Source organism: Macrotis lagotis, chromosome X (genome assembly GCF_037893015.1).
Source record: "Macrotis lagotis isolate mMagLag1 chromosome X, bilby.v1.9.chrom.fasta, whole genome shotgun sequence".
NCBI lineage: Eukaryota > Metazoa > Chordata > Mammalia > Peramelemorphia > Peramelidae > Macrotis > Macrotis lagotis.
Genome location: NC_133666.1, coordinates 422,079,964 through 422,097,191, shown reverse-complemented (window position 1 = coordinate 422,097,191; position 17,228 = coordinate 422,079,964). Strand labels below are relative to the sequence as shown.

Genomic DNA, 17,228 nt, shown 5'->3' with positions numbered 1-17,228 from the left:
GTCTGACAGAAGGATTCACCAGAGAAGAAAATGTTAAACTACTCCAACATCTTTACCAAAGAAAGACCATGAACGATTATGATCTATGAGGTCACAAAGAGTTGGACACAATTGTACAATAATCCCACTCTTACATATTTTGAAGTAGTTCTTCACACTGTATTGCTCATTGATCTTTACTATTTGGCACATAATTGATTAGTCCAGTCCCTCCAGTTCTTAATAGACTGTGAGCTATTTGGAAGTAGAGATTGCCTTTTTTTTACCTTTCTTTGAACTTAGCACATACATGACATTTAATAAATAAATGCTCATTGATTGATCCTAATGGAATTCTTATTTGTCATCTTTGATCCTCTTTATTATCACTTTGATTGTTCTTTAAGAATCTATCATTCTAACACAAAACTTTACAAAAATGTTGAAAACTTTATTTGAATGTAGTTGGAAAAATAAACTAAATTTTTTTAAAAGTATTCTTTTTGTTCTTCTTTAAAATAAAACTTCTTAATTTTTAAAATTTTGCACACAGTACACATTTGTAAATTTGCTCATTATCAAATATTTTTCTGACTTAAATACCAAGCTAGCAAGAATCCAAGAACAATATTAACTCCAATATTCATGATTTTTGAATTTTAATGAGTATGTACTATATTACATTCCCTTTTTATCTTTTTAGTGTTGGCTCTTTGTAATAGCCTACTGTCCTTGGCACTGTTCTCTGACTTGTTTTGTGAGTTAGTTAGAACTGGATAATACAGGAAGTTTTTCCCCCCCTTTCCCTTTGTTGTTCAGACCTTGCTATCTTGATTCTTCTTCTCTCCCTCCACCCACTGCAATTACCATTTCATTTCAGAGACTACTTTTCTCTCTTTGGAGTCTGTCAACTGACAGATTGGCATCACTATACAGTGACACAAGCTGGAGACTGTCTGGATTGGCAATGCAGCTTGTAGTGGACACAATGAATTCAAGATTGTTCTGACCCAGCAGCTAGGCCCATTTTTTGTTTTTCTTAATTTAGTTTTGCATGTGTTGAAAAAGGATCTCCTCTTTCTCAGTAATTTTATGATTTAATCCATGGTTTATGGCTTAATACATGAATGTATATAAAGATTCATTTAAAAATTGAGTTTAATACATTTAGAACTTTAAAAAGGCAATGAAAAGTTTGGGCTTCTGTATTCTTAATAAGTTAACATTGTGGCATTGTCTCTCTTCCATTCCCTCCTCTTGCTCTAATTATTTACTCCCAAATTCTATGTCCCTCAGAACTTACCTATTGAGCATTATGGAATACTGGAAAGGAAGTGGATTTGGAGTTAAAGGTTCTGTGTTCAAGGCCAGACTGTTACTTGTTATTTCACCTCCATGTACCACACTCTCTTATCTGTAAAATTATGGGGTGAAGTAGATGATCTGTAAAGGCTCTTCTTTTTTCAATCAATCATACACTAAGCATTTGCTGTTTACTATTTCCCTGACTCTACTATATATATACACATGTATTTGAAAGTATATACCCTTGTAAATGCAGTAGAATAGAGGGATGGCAATTAAAGGTAAATTCCTAGTGAGCCTCTTTATGTTAATTGTGTATTTAATGTTGATGTGTTCTATAATTTCTCTAGAGTTGCCTCATTTACCCTATTTTTTCCTGTCTTTACTGGATTATAAATCTCTTAAAAGTTTTTTTTTGTATGACTCTATTCCCATACCTTTCATTAAACAATAGCAGTATTCATTGAAATTAAACTTAACAAATATTCATTAAGTACCTTCTGTGAGTAGGTTACTGTCAGTTAGTCAGTAAACATTTATTAAGTGATAGTCAGTGTGCTGTAGATACAAATAAATATTAAAAAAAATAAAAACCCACAGTGCTGTCCAGAAGCTTGCGATCTAAAGAGAAAAAACCCCATCAAAGTTGGAAAAGGTTGAGGGAAGGAAGGAAATGTGAGGGAAGGAAGAACATGATGGAAAAGTCCAAAAATTTGCAGGCAGGTGAGAAATGTAGAGATTACTGACCTGGGAGCCCTCTTAAATGGAGGTTTTGGGATAAGCTCAAATGAGTTTCTGGAGCAGAGGATACTAAAGAGATGTGAGTACCAGAGCTGATGTGTTCTTATGGTATGATGATGATGTTTCTGGGAGCATGATGGAGAGGAAATCAAGAATCTGCTGTGGTAGAGCTTTGAAAAGTGGTCTGTAAATCAAATCCTCTTTAAAATGCTAACGGAGTTTGGGATAGAGTCCAATTTTTGTTTAAAAAAATTCCTTTAACAAATTTAAGAATATCCCTCTAAATAGTTCTTTAAAGTAGACATTTTCTTATGTCAGTTTTGATTAAAATGGAGCACACCTGAACTGTGCTTTGTGTTCTTGATTTAATGAGGCAGCAGAAGAGAGTACCAAGTATAATGAAAGAAGAAACATTTAAATTGCCCTACTTTGTAGGCTCTTCTAGGTTTTGTCCAATTAAATTATCAAGAATTTATTAAGAATCTTTACTCTGTGTTTACTTTGTATATGTTTGGGGGTAGGGAGAAAAATAAATGATCAATGAATGTAGAAAGGGCAGATCCTGTGGATAGAACTAGAAGGGATATTAGAGACCTCTTATTAGTCCATGGGTTATCTATGTCTATATCCATATATATTTCTATATCTATATATCTATCTCATGTCACTAGTTACTTCACCCCCAAATTGTCTTCAGACCATTTTTCAGTACAGTGTACATCTAATGATTCAGTCAATTTTGAAACCACCTCATTTGTATACTGTCTTATTCATAACCTTCCACCTTATTCAATTTTTGTCAAAAGCTTTACTGAAATCCAGATGTACTATGCCTTTCCTCTTGAGCTATCAGTCCATTTACCTTATATAAAAAGAGAATCAGGTTGGTTTTAATGACATTCTAAGTAAAGCTATACTGATGCTTAGTAATCACAGCTTCCCTTTCATTGACGATTTTTGAGTTGAGGGTTAGTAGGAGAGGGTTTAGAAGAAAGGAGAGGTGAAGGTGGGAAGAACAGATAGAAATTAATAAAATGACTTGGATAAGAACTTGGTGAAAGCCTAAACTGACAAATTGGCACTATTAGTAGAGTTATTTAGAATCAATAGGAACTAGAAACTGATTGGCTATGCAGTTCATCTCTGATACAAGCATTGAGAATCATAGGCACTAAAAGGTAAGGCATCAAATCAGAAACATTATAGGGAGGTATTGAGGCTAGTTGTGAGGGTAGGGTTATGGATAGGAATAGTTAATCAATTAACTTCTTGGTTTGGTCAGTGGTACTAAGAACAGATGCAAAATTGTTCAAAGAAAATGTGCTAATTTTCTTGTTTATTTAAATTCTTCAAGTTTCTCCTGTCATCAGCATTTATTTTTAATGTGTATTTTGCCTCTTCTGACTGGGAAATTTAGAGAAACCTCATTTATAAAATGATTAGATATAGATATATTTCATACCATATTCACACACATGTAGAACTTAAAAGTGTTCTTTTATGTTGTCTTTATTTTCCACCATTCTACTTTCAGGAACTTCCTGTTTATACACCTCTGTTGGTATAGAAAGTTAATGGTAAAATAAATGAAAACTACTATTGCATAAATACTCTCTCGCAGGAGAATAAATCATTGCAAAGTTATAAATTGCTGGGGTAGACTACACTAAGGTTACCTTGTGAGTAAGCATTGAATAGAATAATTTATTCCAACAAGAAATTGAACCCAGATCCTTTCTTCTAAAGGTCAGTGAAGTCTTATTTTTTCTAGTACTGCCTCCTTTTATACCCCTGTAAGTATCCTATTATAAGATTATGCCTTTCTTGTTCAATAAATATTGATGATTATTTTCTAGTTGGTGTCAGACATTTAAAATATTATTTCATTGATGCTTTTTTTATTTTTATACCACAGTAATTTCTAAATATATTCCTTTTCTTTTTTAGAAAGATTTTATTTTTGAGTTTTTACAATTTTTCCCCACATTCTTTCTTCCCTCCCCCCAGAATTGTTTCCATGGTATACATTGATCTCAGTGGAATGTGATGAGAGAAATCATATCCTTAAGGAAGTATGAGATAGCAAATAAAGTATGAGAAAGCAAAATTACATAATAAGGGTTTTTTTTCTAAATTGAAAGTAGTAGTCTTTGGTCTTTGTTCAAAGCCCACAATTCTTTCTCTGAATATAGATGGAATTCTCCTTCGAAGATACCCCCAAATTGTCCCTGGTTGTTGCACTGATTGAATGAACAAGTCCATCAAGGTTGATCATCACCCCCCATGTTGCTGTTAAGGTGTATAATGTTTTTCTGGTTCTGCTCATCTCACTCAGCATCAGTTCATACAAATCCTTCCAGGCTTCCCTGAATTCCCATCCCTCCTGGTTTCTAATATAACAATAGTGTTCCATGACAAACATATACCACAGTTGGTTAAGCCATTCCCCAATTGAAAGACATTCACTTAATTTCCAATTCTTTGACACCACAAACAGGGACACTATGAATATTTTTGTACAAGTGATATTTTTACCCTTTTTTTTGTAATCTCTTCAGGGTATAGACCCAGTAGTGGTATTGTTGGATCAAAGGGTATGCACATTTTTGTTATCCTTTGGGCATAATTCCTAATTGCTCTCCAGAAAGGTTGGATGAGTTCACAGGTCCACCAACAATGTATTATTGTCCCAGATTTCCCACATCCCTTCCAACACTGATCATTTTTCTTTTTGGTCATATTGGCCAGTCTGAGAGTTATGAGGTGTATGCTTTAATTTGCATTTCTCTAATGATGATTTGGAGCAGTTTTTCATCTGACTATGGATTGCTTTGATTTCCTCAGCTGTACATTGCTTTTATATATCCTTTGACCATTTGTCAATAGGGAAATGGCTTTTTTTTTTGAAGATTTGACTCAGTTCTCTATATATTTTAGAAATGAGTCCTTTGTCAGAAATACTAGTTGTAAAAATTGTTTCCCAATTTACAACATTTCTTTTGATCTTGGCTACAATGGTTTTGTCTGTGCAAAAACTTTGTAATTTAATGTAATCCAAATTGTCTAGTTTGTTTTTAATGATGTTCTCCATCTCTTCCTTGGTCATAAACTGCTTCCCTTTCCATAGATCTGACAGGAAAACTACTCCTTGATCTTCTAGTTTGCTTATAATATTGTTTTTTATGACTAACTCCTATACCCATTTTGATCTTATCTTGGTATAGAGTGTGAAATGTTGGTCAAATATAAGTTTCTTCCATACTAACTTCTAATTTTCCCAACAGCTTTTATTGGAGAGAGAGTTTTTATCCCAATAGCTGAACTCTTTGGGTATATCAAACAGCAGATTACTATAATCATTTCCTGCTATTGCACCTAGTCTATTCCACTGATCCATGACTCTATTCCTTAGCAAATGCTGGACAATTTTGATGACTGATGTTTTATAATATAATTTTAGATCTGGTAAGGCTAAGCCACCTTCTTTTGTACTTTTTTTTATTGAATCCTTGGAAATTCTTGACTTTTTATTTCTCTATGTGAAATTTACTAACAACTTTTCCTAACTCATTAAATAATTGTTTGGAATTTTGATTGGTAGGGCACTAAGCAAGTAGTTCAGTTCTGGTAGCATTGTCATTTTTATTATATTAGCTTGACCTATGCATGAACAGTTGATGTTTGGCCAGTTATTTAAATATGATTTTATTTGTGTAAGAAGTGTTTTGTAATTGGTCTCAAAAAGTTTTTGAGTCTACCTTGGCAGGTAGACATTTTGTCTGAAGTTACTTTGAATAAGTTTTCTCTTTCTAGCTCTTTCTGCTGTATCTTGCTAGTCATATATAGAAATGCTGAGGATTTATGAGGGTTTATTTTATATTCTTATACTTTGTTAAAGTCGCTAATTATTTTTAGTAGTTTTTTTTAGATGATTTTTTGAGATTCTCTAGGTATACCATCATGTGATCTGCAAAGAGTGAGAGTTCTGTCTCTTCCTTCCCAATTCTAATTTCTTCAATTTCTTTTTCTTATCTTATTGCTGAAGGTAACATTTCTGATACAATATTGAATAGTCGTGATGATAATAGGCATCCTTGCTTCACCCCTGATCCTATCGGGAATGCTTCTAGCCTATCCCCATTTCATATTATGCTTGTTGATGGTTTCAGGTAGATACTGCTTATTATTCTGAGGAACAGTCCATTTATCCCTACACTCTCTAGTGTTTTTAGTACAAATGGGTGCTGTATATTGTCAAAAGCTTTTTTCAGCATCTAATGATATGATCATATGATTTCTTATAGGTTATGTTATTGATATAATTAATTATACTAGCAGTTTTCTAATATTGAACCAACCCTACATTCCTGGGATAAATTCTACTTGATCATAAAGTATTATCCTAAAGATAACTTGTTGGAATTGGTTTGCTAAGATTTTATTTAAGATTTTTACATCTTTATTCATCAGGAAGATAGGTCTATTATTTTCTTTCTCTGTTTTAACTCTTCCTGTTTTAGGTATCAGCACAATATTGGCGTTATAGAAAGAGTTAGGCAGAGTTCTGTCTTCACCTATTTTTTCCAAAGACTTTCTATAGGGGCAGCTAGGTGGTGCAGTGGATAGAGCACTTGCCCTGGAGTCAGGAGTACCTGAGTTCAAATCCGACCTCAGACACTTAATAATTAAGCCACTTAACCCCATTGCCTTGCAAAACCCCAATCCAAAAAAAAAATACCCAACAAAAAATGTGTTTATATAGAATTTGAACCAATTGTTCCTTAAGTGTTTGAGAGAATTGACTTGTGAATCCATCTGGTCCTGGATTTTTTTTCTTAGGGAGTTCAGTAATGGCTTGTCTTTTTCTAAGATAGGGTTGTTTAGGTATTTAATTTCCTCTTCATTTAACCTGAGCAACTTATATTTTTATAAATGTTCATCCACTTCACTTAGATTGTCAAATTTATTGGCATAGAGTTGGGCAAAATAATTCAAAATTACTACTTTAATTTACTTCTCATTGGTGGGGAGTTTACCTTTTTTCATTTTATGATACTAGCAATTTGGTTTTCTTCTTTTTTTAAAAAAAAATCAAATTGACCAGGGGCAGCTAGGTGGTGCAGTGGATAGAGCACTTGCCCTGGAGTCAGGAGTACCTGAGTTCAAATCTGGCCTCAGACACGTAATAATTACCTAGCTATGTGTCCTTGGGCAAGCCATTTAACCCCATTGCCTTGGAAAAAAAACTAAAAAAAAAATAAAATTGACCAGAAGTTTATCAATTTTATTGTTTTTTTTTTCATAAAATCAGCTCTTGGTTTTATTTATTAATTCAATAGTTTTTTTTTTGGTTTTCAATTTTACTAATTTCTCATTTAATTTTTAGAATTTCTAATTTGATATTTAACTGAGAGTTTTTAATTTCTTTCTCTGATTTTTGTAGTTGTATATTTAGTTCATTGATTTCTTCTTTCTCTAATTAATTCATGTAAGCATTTAAAGATATAATATATCCTCTGACAGCCGCATTGAGTGTTTCCCATAGGTTTTGGTATGTAGTTTCATTATTGTCATTATCTGGGATAAAACAATTCTTTCTATAATAATTTGTTGCTTGATACTCTCATTCTTTGAAATGAGGTTATTTAGTTTCCAATTAGTTCTGGGTCTATATCTCCCTGGCCCAGTATTGCATGTGATTTTTATTGCATTATGATCTGAGAAAGATGTATTCACTATTTCTGCTCTTCTGTAATCGATTATTGGTTTTTATGCCCTAGTACATGGTCAATCTTTGTGTAAGTGCCAGGTACTACAGAAAAAAATGTATTCCTTTCTATCCCCATTCAGTTTCCTCCATAAGTCTATCATATCGAGTTTTCTAACAGTTTATTTACCTCCTTAACTTCCTTCTTGTTCATTTTATGATTAGATTTATCTAAATTTGAGAACAGGAGGTTGAGGTCTCCCACTAGTAGAGTTTTGCTGTCTATGTCTTCTTGTAATTCTTTCAACTTCTCCTCTAAGAATCTGGATGCTATATCATTGGGTGCATACATATTTAGTATTGAAATTTCTTTATTGTCTATGGTACCTTTTAAGGGAATATAGTGTCCTTCCTTATCTCTTTTAAAGCTATCTATTTTTGCAGCTGCTTTGTCTGAGATAAGGATTGCTACCCCTGCTTTTTTCTCTTCAGCTGAACCAAAATATATTTTGCTCCAATCTTTTACCTTTACTCTATATGTATCTCTCTGTTTCAAATGAGTTTCTTGTAAGCAGCATATTGTAGGATTCTGGTTTTTAATCCATTCTGCTATTTGCTTACATTTTAAGGGAGAGTTCATCCCATTCATATTCAGTTATAATTACTAACTCTATATTGCCCTTCATGCTATCTTCCTTCTGTTTGTATTTTCCTCCTTTTTCCCCCTTTATCCATATTCCCCATTGTTTTGTTTATCAATGCCACCACCTTCAGTGTGTTTGCCCTCTTATATCAACCCCCCCTCCCCTTTCTTTCTCCTTTCCCTTTTCCCCTTCTTCCCTTTCTTCTGTTAGTTCCCCTTTCCTCCCCCTCATTGTCTCCATTCCCCTCTTGGCTTTTCCCCTTTTAGTGCTTGAAAAGTAAGGTAAGTTTCTTAACTGAGTGTGTCTAAGTTAACTTTAAGCCAAGTCTGGTGAGATGAAGATACAGGTGGTTCTCATCTCCTCCCTTCTTCCCCTCAATTACAGTAGGTCTCTTTTACCTCTTGATGTAATGAGATTTACCCCATTCAGTCTCTTCTGTCCTCCCATTTCCTTACTATCCCCCTTTTAAATGAGGTATTGTTTTTAAATCATTCTGAGTCACAGAAAAGCTTTGAGTGTCCATCACATTTGACTAAGTATATTATCACTAATAGAGTTTTAATTCTCAAGAGTTATGAGACTCTTTCTCCCAAGTCAGTATATAGCCAGTTTCATCTTATTGGATAACAGTTTATTTCTTCATCCCCCCACCCCTTTTTTTTTACCTTTTCCTTTATCTCTTGACCTTCCTGTTTGATGTCCAAATTTTCTATTTAGCTATGGTCTTTTCATCATGAAATTCTGGAAGTCTCTGATTTCATTAGATGTCCATCTTTTCCCCTGGAAGAGAAGGCTCAGCTTTGCTAGGTAGTGGATTCTTGGTTACATTCTAAGCTCCCTTGCTCTTTGGAATATCTCATTCCAAGCCCTTTGATCCTTTATTGTTGCTGCAGCCAGGTCCTGTAAGGCTCCTTGGTATTTAATTTTTTTTTTCTTTCTGGTTGTTTGCAGGATTTTTTCTTTTATCTGATAGTTTTGGTGTTTCCTTGGTGTTTTCATTTTAGGATCTCTTTCAGGAGGGGATTGATGTATTCTTTCAGTAACTCTTTTGCTTTCTGGTTCCATGATATCAGGGGACTTTTCCATCACTAAGCACTGTAATATTAAGTCCAAGTTTGTTTTTTTTTATTTTCGGGAATGCCTATAATTCTCACATTTTCCCTTCTTGATTTGTTCTTGAGGTCAGTGGTTTTGCTGATAAGGTATTTTACATTTTCTTTCCTTTTTTCTCAATCTTTTGGTTTTGTTTTAACATAATTTTGTTGTCTCATGAAGTCATTAGTTTCCACCAATTCCAATCTTTTTTTTTAAGAGAAGATTTTTTCTTCAATTATCTTTTTGAAACTCCTTTTCCAGTTGGTCAGTTCTATTTTTGAAGGAGTTTTCCATTTGCCCAAGTATAGTTTTGTGAGAATCGTTTTCTTTTTGTATTTGCCCAATTCAGAATTTGAGAGAATCATTTTATTTTTGCCTTTGCCCAATTGAAGATCTGAGAGAGTTATTCTCATTTTATATATGTCCAATTTTATTTTCCAAGGTCTTGTTTTCTTGTTGCAAGATGTTAATTTTCTCTTGCAATGTGTTATTTTTCTCTTGAGTTTTTCCCAATTTTTCCAGTTGATTTTTATCTCCTTCCTGATTTCTTCAAGGAAGCCTTTCTGGGATGGAGACCAATTCATATTCCCCTCAGTGCTAGATCTCTCTCTGGTTTAGAATCTTTTTCTCTCAGTATTTCTCCATGGATCTCCCTTTTTTCTATGGCCATTCTTCATCTTTCTAGGATCTTGTGTTGGAGCAATCTGGCTCTCAGAATTTTCCTTTTGAAGATCCTAGAGGCTTTGTTTACTTGGCTTTAGTAGTTCCAAGGGCGAACCAGTAGGGAGCACTGGTTGCTTTCTCTGGAGTGTTTGGGGTCCTCAGAAGCAGGGTCTGAGTTGACCTTGAACACTAGGCTGGGCCCTGGGGGAGGGAGTTAATCTCATTCAGTTGAGTGAACTCTGTTGACCATGACTCCACCTGAAGGGGTGGTGGGGTGGTTTGTTGTTTATTGTTTGTTCCTGGCAAAGAGCTCCACTGAAAGTATGGGCCCAGCTGGTTGTTCTCCAGGCCTGCTCTGAAACTCTGTGCTAGAACTCACCCTACCATAGCTTCTCTCCCGCAGCCAAAGACTCTACAGCTAAAGTTGGATCTTGGATCTGCCACTCACCCAAGTCTCTATGGCTGAGGCCCTGTGAATTCCCCCAGCTGCCCCCCCCCCCCCCGCCAGCTGACCCTCCACTCTCATCTCCCAGTCCATCTATGATGCCCTGCAACAGACCTTTCTTGGTAGGTGTTCTTCTCCCAGCTTTTCTTTCTGGGTTTTGACAATCAAATTTCTGTTAAGCGGTTTCTTTCATGTTATTTCTGAGGGGAAAGAGGAGCACTTAACACAGATCCTGTCCACCATCTTGGCCAGAAATCTCTAACTGTACATATCCCTTTTCTACCCCTTATACTGCTTGAGCCCAGACATTTTATAATAATATCTGAAGTTTGCGGCAGCTAGGTGGTATAGTGGCACTGGCCCTGGAGTCAGGAGTACCTGAGTTCAAATCCAGTCTCAGACACTTAATAATTACCTAGATGTGTGGCCTTGGGCAAGCCACCTTTGCTTGCAAAAACTAAAAAAAATAATATTAATATCTGAAGGTATCTTTCTATACTTTAGTGTGTTTATCTATATTTGTGTACACATACTTTTACAACTTTCTTAATTTATTGATCGTGAGATTGCCAAATAATTCTTAGAATATTTAAAAGTCTTTTATATCTGTATTCTTTTCTTTCATTTTTTATCTACTCTCTAGCTTCAACTTTTTTTTTATGCCTCCTTAAATCTTTATTTTAAGATTAAACATTTAACCCTTTCCTAAACTGGAGATTTACCTAGCCATTTTTCTGCTGAATATTTTTATTGTGCTGCAGGAAAAATAATGTATTCTTGATACCATTCAGTCAATAGATGATCCACTTGGGGGGGCGGTGGAAGTGGGTTAGAACATGGGGCAGTGGATAGACTGCCAGATCTGGAGTCAGGAAGACCTGAGCTCAAATCTATGTGTGTTACCTTGGGCAAATCATTTAACATCTCTTTGCTTCAATTTCCTATTCTGCCAAATGGGAATAATGCCCCCCCCTTCTCAAGGTAACTGTGAAAATCAAATGAGATAACAACTATAAGCATTTAGTACAGTGTCTTTAATAAAGTAAATATTATTGTTATTATATCAAACAAGGTTTGAAGTAATGGTTTCAGATCCATGCTCTGTGACTTTGTATGTCAGCTAGATATTTCACCTGCACTCAAGTTTATTTTGACTAAAATTAAACTCATGTTTCTCCCAAATGTCCTTTCTCCTCTTGTATTCCCAATTTCTTTTAATGCCATTACAATTTTTCTAGTAACACAGGCTTGAACTTTGGAGTACCCTCTCTTCTTCCTTCTCCCTTTGAATCCCATTGAATCTCACTGACACCAATCCAGTTCAAGCTATCCTTGTATTTTCCCTAAAGTACTGCATTAGTTCACTATCCCTAATCTCATTCTAGTCCATCCTATATATTATTGGCATATCATCTTCCTGTTGCCCAAGTGGACTCATATTATTCATCTGGTCAAAAACACTCAAGGACTTTGTCTTTCCAATAAGATTAAACCAACTTATTTAGACATTCAAGGTTGTTGATTCTCTGGCTCCAATCTTATTCCATTACTTATCCAAACCAGATAGTTTTTCATAATCTAATCACATCCTGTCCTTTCTTGTTTTTATAGATTTGAATCCCTGTATTTGGAATAATTTGGAGAGGGGGGAGTCAAGTGACATTGAACAGAGGGCTGGGTCTGGAATAAGGAAAAATGTGTTCAAATCTGCTTCAGACACTGTGTAATCACTTAATCTCTGTTTACCTCATTTTCTCAGCTGTAAAATTGGAATAATACTTTCCTCCTATGGTTGTTGTGGTAATAAAATGAAATCATATTTGGGGGAAAAAAAACAGCATAGTGCCTAAGTAAATAGAAGATACCTCCTTCCCATTTGATCTTTTACTTGGGCCTTCTCCCCAAAACTATCATGCATCTTGCATAGTATCTTATTCATGTCTCAATCAATAGATATTTATTGAATTGAATTCTCATTAGTCCAACATATTAATTATACCAAAATGGGAGAGGTTTGGGGTTTAAGTTGAATACCTCTTTATAGTCATAATGGTTCCATTTTCTTCATTGGGCATCTGTTCCTTTAAAAACTCTCTTTGACTACTTGGTATAATAAAAGAAGAATAAGACTTATTAAGACCTACACTTTAAAGGCATCATCCTAGATAATAGGTAGGTCTAGAACTTTAAGGGACCTCAGAGAATATAGTCTACCTCCCCCATTTTAGATTAATTAGAAAACTGGAACCCAGGGAGGTTGTCACTTGCTTAAGGTCATATTACGAAGTGATGGTGCTGGGAGTTGACCTTGGGTCCTCAGACTCCAAAGGTAATGTTCTTCCTAATGTACCATGATGACATGCAACCATATATGTGTAATCATCTACACACATTGACAAAATGCACTTATGTATAATTTAATATTTTAGTTGTCGACTGAAATTTCTCTCTTTTCTCCCACAAGCAAGCTACAAGCTTTAGGAACGAAGGGATCAGTTCTTATTTAAAATTTCTCTCTGCCCTGTTATTTCACACAGTGTTAAAGAAAGTGCTTTTATAAGTTGAATGAATGGAATAAACTGAAATTGCTGCTGTTATGCTCTAAATGGTAGAGGTAAATTGGAAGTTTGAACATTATCCTGATTATGAATCTGGATAAGTCTCTTCCCTAACTATACTAACACACTGCTGATACCACTGCTTTTCCCTTCTCTTACTCCTATTCTCTTTCCTGCCCACTCACAGGAAACTCAGTAATTAAGTGATGAATCTGGTGACATTCCATTTCCTATGCCTAGACTTTAGGCTGACCCCTCCTTTCCTTCTGCCTCTAAGAACCCCAGATTTCTTTTAAAGCTCTTCTAAATGTGAACCTCCCTCTTCAGATCTTTCATTATTCCTTTCCCTGAACCACTGTCCTCCCCACAGTAGTTAGCTATAGTAATGATAACAATTGTTCGATCATGTCTAACTCTTCTTGGGATTCTCTTGGCCAAGATACTAGAGTGGTTTGTTATTTCCTTCTCTAGCTTATTTTACAGATGAGAATACTAAGGTAAGCATAGTTAAGTGACTTGCTCAGGGTCAGTAAGTCAGTAAGAGGAGTCTTCCCTACTCCAGACCTGGTAGTTTATCCACTGTGTCACCTAGCTGCCCTACAATAGCTAGCATTTATGTAGCAATTTATATTGTATTTGCTGTGGCATCAAGACAACCGAAGATAGTCGATAGAGCAATGAATTTGGAATTATGGAGAACTGAATTGGAACTGCATTTCAGAAACATTATTAGTTTTGGGACCCTAGCACAAAATACTTAATCTCTGTCAGTCAAAGTTTCCCCATCTGCAAAATAGGCACAATCACCAGTATTTCCCTCCTAGGGTTGTTGTGAGGTACACATGAGATGATTTCATATAAATCACTTTTAAAAATCTCAAGCACTATACAAGATGTTTAAAAATTCTTAAAAAATTTTAAGTTATTAAAGCTTAGCACTATACTAAGACTTTTGGAATCCCCTGTTGAAATATTTGTTACTATTATTTGTTACGTTGGAAATGAAATAGTTTGGTGCAGTGGATAGAATTGTCCTTGAAAAACTCTAACAAAGTAGTTTTCAGTGTTCACGAGATTAAAATTTTTCTTAACACTAAAATTTTATCTATTAAAATATCCTTCCCTTTTTCAGATATATATATATATATATATATATATACACACACACATACACACATCAGGCCTAGTTCCTATCCCTCACTTTGTATGTAATTTGTATTTACTTATACTACCCATATATATTGTTTCCCCTAATAGAATGTGACTTCCAATGGGTAGGGTCTGTTTCATTTTTGTTTTATAATCCCAAGGCCCCAAACAAAGTAGTTCCTCTCCCATTTTTGAAATATTGGGTTAGGTAATGAGAAATTTGAGGTTCAGATAGTTTTTAAGAAACTGATAATTAAGGATATAATGGCAGGGGGGAGACCAGGACTTTTCCTATAGATATCTAGAGATAAAAATGACACTAGTGGTGATAATAGCCTGCATTTATACAATGCTTTTAACATTACAAAGCATATTTCACAGATGAATGAAATGAGGCTTAGAAAGATTAAGTGACCACTAGCTACTTAAGGACCCATAGCTGGTAAATGTCAAAGCTGAGATTTAAACACCAAGTTTCCTTACTCCAAGTTCAGCATTTGTGCAGAACCTCCAAGCACCTCCAAGTTAGCATTGTGCAAGGTTGATTTTAGGTTTTTTTTCCTAATTCAGATTGGACAATACCTTCTTGTAACCCATTCTGAAAGATTGATACATCTCTGGTTTGTCCAGATCTTTAAAATACAAACTTTCAGTTCATATAATGCAATCTCTCTGACCTGTCTTCTGGGAAAGGGGCTGTTGAAAAGCATAATAAGGAAAGGGTCAGAGACACATCCTTGGACACTCTTGGTTTTATCCAGCCCCACATTGTATGTGGTACAGATTTTCCCTTGTGTGCCCAGGATTTTGCTACATTGTCATATTTTAAGCTTTTCTAGTTTAGGAATGGGTGTTACTGAAAGTTGAATTAAAATGACCAGTAATAGTAATTAAATATTCTCTGCTCATTATTTATAAATCAAGAGAACATTGCCTTCTGTATAGGGAACAATTTGTACATGCTGTTCGATTATTCTCGATTTCTTCCTGTAGAAAAAGAATGAAGAAAACTAAAATTCACAATAACTCACAAGCTGCAACCTTTTTGATACTTCCACAAGCAATCCAGGACTTTTTAAAGGTAAAGTACCATATATTTACTGTGCTTCTTCTAGTTGTAATAGGCGCTATGGGAGGAGGAGGGCTGGTCCACAATCCTCATACTGTCTCCCCCCCCCCCCCCATTCCAACTTAAATCATGGCCTCCAAGTCTGAGGCCTAACTTTCAGATAGTGGGAGTCCAGTGTCCATGGCAACTGAGATGAAGGCCAAGCAGCAGCTTGAGTCACTATTTGTTATAGAATTCATATATTTCCTAATCATTTAACAATTTAAAAATTATGCTACCATTTTTATTAGGTTCCTGTCTTTGTTATATAGCATTGATAAAGTTTTTGAATATTAAGCTACTAACCCTGTTTTCTCCATAAGTCCTGTGGTTTTTATCTTGAGATTCTTCAAGGCAAAGTGCTTTTGGGGAAGGAATATGTTTAGTTTCTGCAGAACTGACTGTACGGTCATTAAAAAGTTTTTGCTTTCTTTGCTCTCTAAAAACTTCAATCTATGACAAAACCAGTTTTGCCTTTAAAAAAAATCTTCTGTGTTAAAACTAGGATCCAAGAATAAATGAAAAGACATCATCAGATAGCATTCCAAGGACTGTGTTTATTCTGATCTTTAGATATAGCACTTCAAATTCTGTGGATGAAACTGGACCCCTTAGTTTGTCATGTCTTCACAGCATGACATTTATAGTTCCCTAAAATATGCTTCTCTCTCTGGGCCAAGTACCTTGGACCTTGCTTGAACCCAAGAGAATGAAATCTTCTTTTCAGGTAAGAGAATAGGGTTCTAGAGATAAACTGATATTTTAAAATTAAATCAAAAGTACACAGGCTTTATGAAGGCAACACTCATAAATATTTCAAGCATTGTTTTCTCTCAGATTTAATGTCAGTTGTTCAGTAGAGTTGTTCTGAGCAGTGGACATGCACCTTTGGCAGAGAGGGGACAGGTCTCCAGTACCACCATAGGCAATCAGAACGGGACAGGCAATCTGAAAAGTCCTGGCACTGTTATTCAAAATGTTTGATTCAGCTCATATTCGTTAAGAAAGTTCTGTGTGAAAGGGATTGGAGATAACAAGTAATGATGAAAATAAAAAGAAAATTATCCCTTAATAGGGCATTATTGTAATATATTGTGTATCATAATAATGAAAGCACATTAGAAAATTATAAAATATAAAATTTTCAATTAATTTAAAGTGAGGCAACTGAGTGAATTGAGCACTGAATTTTGAGTCAGGAAGACTTGAGTTCAAATTCTGCCTCAGGTTTTTTGACAACTCACTTAATTGAGCTCAGTCTCAGTTTACTTATTTGTAAAATAGAGGAATTGCATTTGATGGCCTCTATGGTTCATTCTAATTGTATAGTCCTTTGAAATAGTTTGAAGTCCTAAAGATAGTGTGACTGAATTTTAACAATACCAGACTGAAAATCATTTTTTTTCCTTCTCTTGAACCTAGAACAAATTGTTTATGTTTTTAGGCATTAGATTTTCCAGTTGAAAAATCGGGTAAGTGATCCCTATTGCCTATTTGTTTATTTGTATAAAGAAGGGAAAATCATGCTAGCATTTTTCTCCCTTAATTACCAGTGTCACTTCCTACATTCCTGATTACTTTTCTCTCCTCATCCCTATACCCAGTCACTACCACTCCCTCCTATCCCTCAGTATTTTTCAGATCCCCAAAATTCCCTATATATCTATATCTATCGATAAATATATTTATGTGTGTGTGTGTGTGTGTGTGTGTGTATGTGTGTTTCCCACAGTAGAATGCAAGCTCCTTAAGTTTAGGAACTGCTTCTTTTGGGGGGGAGTGACTTCAGTGCCTGTTATGTCCTTATTGTTTGCTAATATTTGTTGTTTGATTA

At 35.0% G+C, this 17,228-nt stretch overlaps 1 protein-coding gene and 1 long non-coding RNA gene across 2 annotated transcripts in view; both read left to right on the top strand.

Annotated features, from left to right (window-relative positions):
- LOC141499209 (uncharacterized) overlaps positions 1 to 17,228 on the top strand; it is a 210,266-nt gene that overhangs the window by 53,484 nt on the left and 139,554 nt on the right. The window lies entirely within an intron of this gene.
- The window catches only part of LOC141503389 (uncharacterized), a 28,420-nt gene continuing 18,530 nt past the window's right edge, over positions 7,339 to 17,228 (top strand). The window contains exons 1-2 of the long non-coding RNA XR_012472829.1: positions 7,339 to 15,367; positions 15,968 to 16,866. This is a non-coding gene — a long non-coding RNA (uncharacterized LOC141503389). The remainder of the gene's footprint in view (positions 15,368 to 15,967; positions 16,867 to 17,228) is intronic.